This window comes from Aptenodytes patagonicus, chromosome 6, assembly GCF_965638725.1.
Source record: "Aptenodytes patagonicus chromosome 6, bAptPat1.pri.cur, whole genome shotgun sequence".
NCBI lineage: Eukaryota > Metazoa > Chordata > Aves > Sphenisciformes > Spheniscidae > Aptenodytes > Aptenodytes patagonicus.
In genome coordinates this window covers 44,822,535-44,834,900 of record NC_134954.1, presented here as the reverse complement: position 1 = coordinate 44,834,900, position 12,366 = coordinate 44,822,535, and the positions used below count along the sequence as shown (strand labels likewise).

At 39.9% G+C, this 12,366-nt stretch overlaps 1 pseudogene; it reads right to left on the bottom strand.

Annotated features, from left to right (window-relative positions):
- LOC143161511 (aldehyde oxidase 2-like) overlaps window positions 1-10,241 on the bottom strand; it is a 43,852-nt pseudogene extending 33,611 nt beyond the window's left edge.
- Between the last annotated feature and the right edge of the window lie 2,125 nt (window positions 10,242-12,366).

The window sequence follows — 12,366 nt, the reverse complement described above, 5'->3', positions numbered from 1 at the left end:
CGTGCTTTTTCCAGTACTACAGACATTTAAAGCATATTCACCAAGCAGGTTTAATTTCTAAACACGGAGCTTAACGCCCAACATGTTTAAATCTACTGAGAGCTTGAAACAGACTCCAATGGGATTTGAACAAGCTCAGCATAATCAATCAAGGTCATGTTAAAGACCTTGTGTCGCCTGGAGAAGCAGTTCACTCCTCCTGGCAACTCAGCCTGAACATGTAGAACAGATGACAGCACGTCCTTTCTGGCTGAACAGCTTTTTGAGCCAGCAATAGTTTAGCCAAGATCTTTAATCCAAGTATAAGAGTTGCAAAATGTCCACTTAATACTTGCATGCTTAAAGCATGAGTCTCTTAAAGGCAGGTCAAGTAGCAGAAAGGCAAATCTGCCTTCCACTTCATGATTTCATAAAGGAGCTTATGCCTTACTATGCATGTTCTGCACTGAGAGGCAATCATTAAACAAGGAACTTGTACTCTATGACAAATGTTTACAGAGCCAACTGCCTTGCAGCAAAAAGCACTCTGTAATGCAGTTACAAATCAAAGAACCATGCCATGCTTTCCCAGAACTCAAATGAACTTTTGTGCCTCTGAGGTGACTGTGTAATAACAGCAAGAAGTGCCCATGAATATTTGCAAAAGGAGTGCAAATAAGGAATTTCACAAGAAGCTGTTGAAACACGAGTGAGGATTAAAAAACCAGCCTGGACCTGCCTGCTTGGATTCTACTCAGTCTGGTCTGGGTAAATCCTGCACTACCATTTTCACAGCTCTCTTCTCTTGCCTCTCTCTGCAGATCATGGGCACTTTACGCCTCCTCCTTTAGAGTTTCCATCTATCCTTCTGTGACTTTCCAATAACTACTGCAATAAACCCTCTTCTTTCCTCTCCAAGTCCTTTGCCTTTCCTGTGGACCTGCAGCATTTCCCACATGTAAGTCCCGTCTCAGGTTGCCAGGGTCTATGTACCAGTTGGAAAGAAACAATGGGTCCTGTGGTCGCTTGAATTTAACAGAGAATCACAAGACAGAAAAGATGGAGAAGCTCATTTGGGAACTTTCAAAGAAAATGCTATATTCCACAAAAAAGGCCAACTGGTCCAAAATGAAATGGTTCTCAGTAAGGAGTGCTTTTGGGAAAAGTCTGGAAACACGGTTTTGGTTCTGGAGAGGCAAACAATTTCTTTTTTGAAAATATGAGCTAGTTGTAATAATGGCAACATATAGATTAAACACATTGAAATGCCTCATTATGTTTGACTAAAACTGATCTTTTCTGTTTATCTGAGGATAGATCTTTCGGCTTAACAAAAACATCATGTTTTCAACACCTGCAGGAACTCAGTCATGCTTGCATGATAACAAAAGCCAATAAGGCCTACTATTAGTTCAGGAGAAAATATAAATTCCTGTGTTGGATCCATGAGTAGGAATTCTTCTGGATTGTAAATACCTGAATGAATCTGCAAAGAAATTGGGGGAAAAAAAGAAGAATGCATATTTTCAGAGTAATTTGCAAGTCTTTGTCAACAGATGAGATTCTTTCCTGAGATGACATTGAGTTTTGACACTTTATAGGTTGAGTTGCATTCAAAAATTCAAGATGCCCAAATTGATTTTTAATGTTTAGTTTTGTTATACCTATTCACAATCTACTCTAAAGACAGGAGATTATCATACTAATGACTCTCAAGCCTTTGCTTGAAATACATCAAGCCTCAAGAAAGATCTTGCAGTATTTCCTGAAACTGGTCATAGCAAATGTGTAGCAGCCACATTGCATGAAATGTCTACTGTGGGAAACTGCAGTGCTGGATGGTATAGTTATGTTCTTTTCATAAACTGTGCCTGTTAAGGAGCTTTCTGGCAGAGTTTGACGTGACAACAAACAATGTAGCAGTCCATCTGATCAGAAAGACTTCTTTTCTGCTTAAGGAGAGCCTCTCCACCCTTGCATAAGCACTGCAAGAACTGAATACCGACAGCACACAATAAAAATTAGCTTTTTCTACTTGTTTATAAATGTATTTTTTCTGCTGAGGCTATGCATCTTCTGAGCTTTCAGGAGCTTACATGAAAGGAGACTCTGAATATGCCATGTTACCAGCACTGGTTAGTTTTTTCTGCCTCACTGATTTATTTTCAGAATTAAAAATCTTATCAGACCAGATCGCAACAGGTCTCAAGTATATTGAATAGGAAAAGAGATTGACATATCCTAGTGTCCTGGTTTCGGCAGGGATAGAGTTAATTTCCTTCCTAGTAGCTGGTACAGTGTTTTGGATTTAGGATGAGAACAAAGTTGATAACGCACCGATGTTTTAGTTGTTGCTAACTAGTGCTTACACTAGCCAAGGACTTTTTAGTTTCCCCTGCTCTACCAACTGAGAAGGCTGGAGGTGCACAAGAAGCTGGGAGGGGGCACAGCCAAACTGGCCAAAGGGACATTCCATACCATGTGACGTCATGTTTAGTACATAAACTGGGGAAAGCTGGCCGGGGGGGCCGCTGCTCGGGGACTGGCTGGGCATCTGTCGGCGGGTGGTGAGCAATTGTACTGTGCATCGCTTGCTTTGTGTATTATTGTTATTATCATATTATTATTATTATCATTTTATTTCAATTATTAAACTGTTTTTATCTCAACCCACGAGTTTTTCTCACTTGTGCTCTTCCAATTCTCTCCCCCATCCCACCGGGTGGGGGGGAGTGAGCAAGCGGCTGCGTGGTGCTTAGTTGCCGACTGAGATTAAACCACGACACCTAGTCTGAAGTCTCTTATCCCTTCCCCAAACAGTCATTATCTCTGGGCACTCTGAACAGATCATGGCCATGGTTACTATAAGATCTGGCTCTGGATGACCTAGTCTACTGACTGACTCCATTGATGAAATGGCAAAAAATTCTGGCTCTCCCTTGATCTTCACAATAATTAGGCACCAGCTATTTAACTTGGATGAAAGCAACTATGAGCGAATCAGTGAAAGCCAAATAAAAGAGCACCCAAAGTAAGTGCTGTTTTTTAACTGGCAACTGCTGCATTGCCAGATTCATGCTTCAAACAACCTTGGCAGCAGCTGGCCAACAATTTTCAGTTCTTAAAGGGGCAGAAACAATACACACGTGCACAAATGTACACATACATCCAGTTACGCTCCTTGGGGCTCTAAGGTTTTTCACTGTCGAAACAAGTTTTCCTCCAATCACCAAAGACATTTTATTTTAGAGGTTACTTTAAGTTTTTCAGTCAGAGGAAATTTATCCAGGGAGTTCAATTCCTCATCATGAAGCAAGATGGAGTCATATTAGGGCACTGTGGCCTCTTCTTGCAGGTGGATGAAGACAAGTTCTGAGATGCACACAGGGAATGGAGAACCTTTCTGAAGGCCTTATGTGTACTGGAGTTCCCATGTGTACCCTTATACATAACAATTGTGGAACATTTGTCAGAAGAAACACAAATGAGGTGAATTGTGATTTTAGAATGTGCATACGTAGAGTGAGAATAAAACAACGTGTATTTTGAAGCAGTACCAATATATCAATTACTATAGAATGCAGAAGAATGAGACACTTCTTCCCTGAAGATCTTGGAGCCACTAACACACAGTAACACTTATGAAAGGCTTTACAAGTACAAACTGACATTGCACAGGAATAGCTTTGTTTCATCTTCAGAAATTCAGAGTTGGTGTCTGAAGCACACAGAAACAAGCCATGCTGATGGCTGCAGAACTTCTGTTAAGAGAGTTCAACTTCACATCAAGACCAGCTTTTTTAAGAAAGGTGTCTCTGATCAACAGTTTTCTTCCTCACAAAACGAAGTAGACTTAAATGTTTAATATTGAGATCCACACTCTCACTGGAAAATGTCACTAAATAGGTCAACCTGTCTCCATTCTGACTACACAGCAATGCAGATATGCTTGTGCTACCTTTCTGCAGCACCAAGAGCACAGAGCATGGAGTTCAGTCTGGGCTAAATGCCCAAGGACAGAAAAGTAGATGCTGCCATAATTCAAGATGGCCCCTTTCTACAAATTCTATAATGCAAACAGGAGATAATGAAAAAAAATCTAGTGTAACTTACCTGTCCTCCTGTAGAAGATGAACACACACATTCTTCCTGATCCAAGCAGCATTGTCCAGTTCCTCTGAGTTGGCAACATGTTGGCTCCCAAAGAAATCATATCCTACTCTATAAAAGCAATGAGGCAGCTTTGTGATTTATTTGTAAATTAATGTTTTGATTCTTCCTGTTCCAAAGCAGATTTGTTCAATCACTTGAAGTTGCTCCAGGAGACCTCTTAAACCATAGGGCCCCTAGGAGTGAGTTGCCTTTGGGTACCCAAGTATCCGTAAAGTAAATGGAAAAAACTCAAAATTCCTTCAGTGGTGCCTGGATCAAGTCATTGGAACTGATGCAAAGGATTCTTAAGTGCATCACAAGGGTACATGTAAACCCAAAGTCAGTGGCAGCTGTAAGTGCCCAGCACACTTAGAAAGTAAAAGAGCCATATTTTCCAAAGGCTCAACCAAAAAGAATTTCCAAATGAAGCTAGATTCCAGGTTGGTACTTCAAGGAGGCTCAGCCTTTTCAGATGCCACCAACTGTCCCAAAATAAGAAAAACATTTGAAAATATTGACCTACCCTAGCAAAAGATGTGTAGCTGTCTATAATTGATATAGAAATATATCAATTTATATATTGAAATTATTAATATTTAGCCAGTGCTAAATGCCACTGTGTATCCCATTTGAAGTCTCCAGTGTGAACCACCATTTTATGATTTTGAGATGTCGTTAAACCACCATGGCTATGACAAAATACCACTTTGGAACATCATCTACCGCTCTTTGATTCAATCATACTTATGACCTTGGCAGTCAAACATTTATCCCTTTATTATACTTTTTACAATTTACTGTCTGAAACCTACCATCCAGGGCAGAAATTATCTGCTCCAGGGAAGGTTCCACATGGTTTCTCAGTAAAGCATATATGGACATCACCATTCCAGGGGTGCAGAAGCCACACTGGCAGCCATTGCATTTGGCTAGCCTTTCCTAGAGCAAAACAGAACAACAGGCCCTGAATCCAGGATATGAATTCACTGGCTTCCTGAATAGCCATCTTCAGGTATGTCATCTACTGGCTGTAGGCCAGTAGCAGCATTTTGACTATCCCACTATGACCATTCATGAGGAAAATGCTCAGAGCAATCACCTAGTTAAAGGACAATACTTGCTCCAGTTTAGACCCTCATGATCCTCATTCCTTGACATGAGAACAGAACAAGGCCCAAGACTTTCAGTTTAGACATCAATCATATGTTAAATATTTCTAACCATGAAGGACAGAACACGGAACATCTCCTCAACCAGAGCTTCAGCACAGACCAGTCCCAGAGTCAAGACCCTTGGAAAATAATATTGAGAAAAAAGACGATGTTTAGAAAATATTCTTAAATCTGTGTGGTCAGACTGCGCTTTTCAGGGACAAGCCAGAGTGAGGAAGTAAAGAGCTGACCTAATCCGAGGGAAATCTCTGGCACACAGGGAAAATGTGTCTAATTTAATACCTGTCAGTCTGGTTGCCACCTGGAGTCACTCATCCCTTACTACAACATATGCAGTATGTTGTCCTCAATGAGATGCCAGATGCCATGCTGGTGACTAAATGAAACTGACTGATGCTCTTTGTTCTTCCCCATCCCCTTCTGAAAGCTGGCATCCTACATGGCATACAGTTGGCTAGCCCTGTGTTGTGGAGATTGTGATGTTCTCCCTGCATGGTAGTACATTAGGAGGAGCTCGTTCCATGCTCCATACAGCAATTGCTGTATTAATTCCTAAAAACACCTGTTCATCTAAAAAGATTAGACAAAATCCAGAGTTTCTAGAATCCCTTCAGAGACACTAAATTGCATAGACTCACAGCACCTTCTTACAGATCCCAACTTGATTACAGACATAGGACAGGAAAATCTCATTATCTTGCAGCCCTACACAGTCCAGCTTACTCTCACCTGAATTGGATGAATCCTGGTTTTTATGCTTCCAACCCCTTCCACAGTAGTGACAGCAGCACCATGCAGTGAGCATATGGGGAGAAGGCAGGAGTTGGCAGGACGATGTCTTTGAGGTGTGAAGGAGAACTGTGGTGTTAAATAGCTTTGTCATATGGGTCCATGGAGGAGGAAACAAAGGATATATACTCCAGCTAATCTAGAAATGCTCAGATTGAGCAGAAAGACATGGGGAGAAGGATATGCAAGCATACAGAATCCTGCACTTGGACCGTGAGAGTATGCATCCTGTTCCTACAGCTGGGACTTAGGCATTAAGTGATAAGCTTTTCTAATTAAAGAAGTGGAAGGTTAAGCTTAAAAAAAAAGAAAAAAAAATTATTACATATTTTGTTGAAACCTAAAGTCTAGAGCCAGATGTGATGAAGTCAGGCACAACATTTCTAGTGGAACAAAGTTTCAAGAGCCAGGGAGATAAAGAAAGTAGAACTCCAAACTTTGCTGTGAGCAAAACTGTACAATTACAACGTTAACACATCTATTGCTGAAGTCCATGGAGATGTTATCAACGATTACATGAAACATCTAGTGAAGACTTCTTCACAGTAACATATCTTCAAATAAGCACAAGAGAGTCAGGAGAGGCAGATGACAAAAGGGCTGCTGAAATCTCAAATCATAAAGAACACAACTTAAAAACATAATTTCCCCAGAAAGTTGGGGGGTGTTGGTGTTTTGTTTTGTTTTGTTTCGGCTTTTTTCAAAGATTGAAGAGAGAGGATCTAAATCTCTGTTACTGCGTGATAGTGAGGCCAACCCTGTAATCACCTTTGTAGAGGCAGGCTATAGGTAAGGCTTTTAAATATGCACCAGAACTCCCCAAAATCCGTCTAAATAGAAAGAAACAAAATATTTTCCAGTGAATGTCAGTTTTCTCAAAACACTAAATTACTGTTTCCAAATATCAGCGTGAGGATACTGTATCTGCTTGGCAACTGGATCATATGTGGATATCATCACAGTGCAGGCACCACAGCCTCCTACTCCACAGCCATTTTTTGTACCTGAGAGACAGACTGCAAAGGAGACTGTTAAAGAAAAAAAATTACAACATTCAAAAGTTATTTTTTCTTTATATTCTTTTGACTCTCCCTTGTTTTATGTGCATGTGCAGAATTGGAGGGATCTTCTGACCAGATAGCTCCAGAGACAAGAAAATGTGTAGACAGATGAAAATAGAGCACATAAAGAGATGAGAAGGGTACGGACAGAGAGAGAAATGAGTGTGAGGCAGACTTCCAATACCGAATTTTTCAGTCTCTACAGTCAATACCTGGTAAATTCCCAAAAGACTGAAATCAGGACCCTGTAAGTGGGATGGTTTGAACAAATACAGCAATAGGTCTTCTTAATAGCCTTACTCATAATACTTTCCTAACCCTTGCACATAATTATCTGTATCTTGCATTTGCAAAACAGTGCCAGCAGATCTCAGTATGCTTCCAGTGCTGCTTCCTGAACATCCAAGGAGTATAGTAATTTAAAATGGAGCATGATACCCAAGTGCACACACCTAAATTCTCTATGGAAGGACTCCCTCCATTATGTGCCTCAGTATAAAGGCTCCACCTTCAAATCACAGTCTCCTCCTTCTGGTGTCGCAGTGCCCTACAGTCCAGTGGAATCTCCCATTTCCTTTCATTTTACCTCCTTTTCAGAATGATACATAGTCCTATTACTCTTGCCACTGGGTGTGTGCATTTGCATCCACTTTGCTTAGGTGCTAGATGATGTCTTCCATCTGACCCCACCATGTTTCTAGATTTCTTTAAACCCAGTGCAATTTTATCCACTGGTGCATTCCCACTGGTAATCAATATATGACTAATCATATCACACTGTTTGACTGTCAAAGAGATACTTTATTATTCCACTGAATGCTTGTACAATGCACAATGCAAGCTAATAAAAAAGCTGCAGCTAATAAATTACTTTCCGCTGTTGCCCTTCTCCAGTTAATCCTTAAATTAATGTTGTTTTCCTTCCAGCATAGAAGGTTCTCAACAGCAAAGCTAAACACGCTTGCTTAACTTCATAACCTGCATGGCAGCTTCTTAGCTGGGATAACTGCCACTGAAGTCAGCAGAGCGTGACTGCAGTTAGCAACCTGAAGAGTCTCAAATGACAGAAAATAAAGATAATAAGATAATAAAATAAGCTTATGCCAAACTTTTTGAAGGACTGGGGCCTAAACAAATTATTTACTATGGAAGTAGTTCTGTGTTGATTTCTTTAGTTACTATTTTCATTACAAATGCACTGAAAGGTTTTTGTGCTTTGGGAAGCTGTAAAGATTTGGGCAGTATTTAGAAGAGTTACACTCAAACTTTACAATGTTACACCCACGTAACTAACACACACAGTGCACATACAGCACTGGATTGCTCTGCCGAGACCAAATACAAGGTAGTTGTGTTATTTCTACTTATTTTTCTGCTTACAGTGGTTCCCAAAGAAAAGTGAAACAAATCATCTTAATCCCCAGTTGCAGTAATTTACAGAATTATAGAACTCAAAGGCAAAGTTCAAAAAAAGAATATGCTGCTTTCTTAGATAATACAGCAGCTATTCTTCGGGATCTGCCTGCCTCTCTATTACCTACATTATGAAATAAAGAGATTATGGGTTAGAGAGGGATCTAATATAATCGTCTCACAAGGATTAACTATGATATTGTGGATTAATGTGATGTGTTTGTTCATCAACAGGATCCTGTCACTTGATCACAATCTGCAGATATATAAATGAATGAGTCAGGCAGTAGCGGTCAAATATGTCCTTTTAAAGTAATAGAAATAATAGTTTACTCAGAGAACTGAAAGGGAAGAGAGGCTGAGTAAGCACTGGACAGACAAGAGTAGAAAGAAAAGTCTCTTTGGACTAGATCCTTTCTTTATTCTTATCAGCATGAATCAGAAATCCCTTCAGTTTAAAGCCATGGACTTGTGTGTGTGAAAATTCTGTGTATTTTTACCTCCTTGAAGTTGATATTAACACTTTCATTTGCAGAGACCCATCAGCATAAAAGCAGAGGAAAATCTTAGTATAAGAAGAGCAGGGAGGATACGTAACTAAGATATTTTCAATGTAATGCAGTTTAATGTGTATGAGTGGGGCTTATGCAGGCCTTGCTTTAGCCTTGTCTCAAGAATGTTGCTGCATCATTGGCATGCTTCAACTTGTTGGAGATAAGATAATACAAACAACTTCGCAAACATTTTTTAGGACCCATCACTGCAGAATGAAAAGAGACCGAACCTCTGGCTTCTCTCAACAATTCTGCTATACCAGCAGCATGCTCCAATTTACCAGGTGTAAGACAACATGAACTAGTTCAGGAATTTATTTGGAACTGCAGAGTGAAATAAGGTCTTAGAATATGCCTTTAAGCACAGTTGGCATGTAATGACAGGTAAAACATAACTGACAGAAAAAAATTGAATTACTTTTCCTTAATTCACCTGGTTAAAAAAAAAAAAGCCAGTACCCTCTCTCTCGAGTATAAAAATGTTGACCAAACAACTGAAAAATATCTCTAGAAAAATACATAGCAAGGTTGGTTGGTTTGTTTTTTTAACAAAGAAATAAAATTCCTTCATTTCAGCTTATAATATATTTTAGGTGATGTGTTTTTTAATAGGAATTCTTATTCACTTGACCTGCAAAGTAAGAAAAGGTGATAAAATGTCTTAGAAAATGAAATGTGAGCTTTTGGCATCAAGAACAGAAAAAAATTAACTACTTTTATTTTCTTTTGATTAATTACTGAAACTATGTTAGTAAGCAGCATATTCTTTTACTAGTAATGTATTTACTCCAACTACATCAACTTTAGGAGCATATTCATATAAGGTTTTAGTAAACAGCTAACTAATTATAATTCTAAAAATTCTGTGATACGAGGTGTGATACAAAGTCACTCAAACTATGTAAAAACTGTGGTAGAAAGCAGGATGCTCTAAGGAAGATCAAAGACAAGAGGTGGTTATCCATGAATAAACTGTTGCTCCAGAATGACAGCTTTCCTGAATATGAAGAGTAAACATTAAAGCACTGCTGTTCAATTAAAAAAAAAAAAAGCATTTAAAAACTTACCTTCCTGCCATTCACAACAAAGACAAGCTCATCTGATTGTTGGGGGCAAGCCATGCTGTTGCATTGAAGTCTGAAAAATAAAGCTTTACACATCAAGAGAAATTAATGAAATGCTATATGCTCCTAAAGGTCAACTGAGTTTGCTTTGTTCCGCAGAATTTATTTTCAGACTGAGCATCAAATTAAGTATATGGGGAGGAGCCAGTGTAATGTATGCCATTTCTCAGCAATTAATGCATGTTCAGATGCTAATGCACCAAACTTTCAACTCTTCTCTGGTGAGCTGAAATAATCTGGAAAGAATTTGAGCCCCTCTAATTCTAACCCTGTAACCTAAGAGATAAGGCACTTAACTGTAAGGGGGACTTCATGGTTTGAGCTACAACTGCCAGGCCTGTTTTTTTTATATTATCCAGTAACTGATGAATTTAGAATACATAGGAATGCCTGAAGCTAGAACCCAGGACATGCAACATTACCCACTTCTGCAGGGTGTCAAATGCTAAGCTGTGGAGCCATGCGCCTCATTTTAGCTTGTCACTGATCTGAATTATCTATTTTTTTTTCCCTGCAGAGTGACGAAGTTTTAACAAAATCAAGATTACTACTACACACACATTTAAAATTTCCTTCTGGTTATCTCTATGCCATGCCAGCTCTATACCCTGACTGCTGTGGGTGCCATTATAAGATGACCGTACTCTCTATATACCATGTTCTTAGAGAGAGAAAACCCAAATCCTGATTCAGGATTCTAGATTCTTATCCATTTCTCTGGATGCGCATCTAGGAAACAAGGTCATTAATCTTTAAATGCTTTATTACAGCTGGCCTTTGTTTTTTTTTAGAAGGGGACTTATGCATATGTCTTTCAAAAGCCTCCATTTGTGTACGTGCATGTCTTATGCCTCATTTACCATTTTTACATTTTACAGCAAAGGTCTCTGTATTTCATTTAGAGTCAGTGTAGGCTTGCAGCACAAAGTAGTCAGTCCCAGATCTTTCACCACTCCCCATTAGAAGGAAAGAAAATGATTCTCAGCAGAGATATGCTGCTGCTTTTGTGTTTTAATCATAGAATCATAGAATAGTTTGGGTTGGAAGGGACCTGTACAGGTCATCTAGTCCAACCCCCCTGCCGTGGGCAGGGACATCTTCAACTAAATCAGCTTGCTCAGAGCCCCGTCCAACCTGACCTTGAATGTTTCCAGGGATGGGGCATCCACCACCTCTCTGGGCAACCTGTGCCCGTGCTTCACCAACCTCAGCATAAAAAATCTCTTCCTTATATCTAGTCTAAATCTACCCCCCTTTAGTTTAAAGCCATTCCCCCTTGTCCTGTTGCAACAGGCCCTGCTAAAAAGTTTGCCCCCATCTTTTTTATAAGCCCCCTTTCAGTACTGATAGGCTGCAATAAGGTCTCCCCAAAGCCTTCTCTTCTCTAGGCTGAACAACCCCAACTCTCTCAGCCTTTCTTCATAGCAGAGGTGTTCCATCCCCCTGATCATTTTTGTGGCCCTCTTCTGGATCCGCTCCAACAGGTCCGTGTCTTTCTTATGCTGAGGGCTCCAAGCTGGACACAGTACTCCAGGTGGGGTCTCACTAGAGTAGAGGGGCAGAAAAGCCCCTATTGTATACCTGAGAGCTACCACAATGCAAGCACTGAAGCAATGTCGGTCACTAGGTCCTGCAGGCAAAAGGCCTAATGGGTCCTGCCAACTGCAGCAACTGCTGTAGTATTCCACATGTTGTAGGTACACTGATATAGGTTCAAGGCATAAGAAGAGAAAGAACCAGACCCAATACTAGATTTTGGCAGTCCAATATCTAATTTTCAGAGTACTAGGCCTCCAAAATAATTATGTTAGGTGTTTAAGCTCACACACACACGGAATGGGAGTGCTGAGGGTGAATAGTTATAGAAACACTTCTTTCATGAAGAAAATGAGTAGAAAGAGTTCTTTTCAACCATCTCCAGTTTGGGTGGTTCCGTACAGTGCACATTAATGTGTCAATAGCCATCCAACGTGTCAGTGCCTTTGGAGCCCTAACCTTTCTGTTTATCTAGCCCCCTGAGTCTGCACATTTTAAACAATATTAAAAATATAAAAACCCCACCCTCTTTAATGCCTGTATAGTCTAAGAAAATTTCTTTCATAATACCCCATGTAGCCATAGT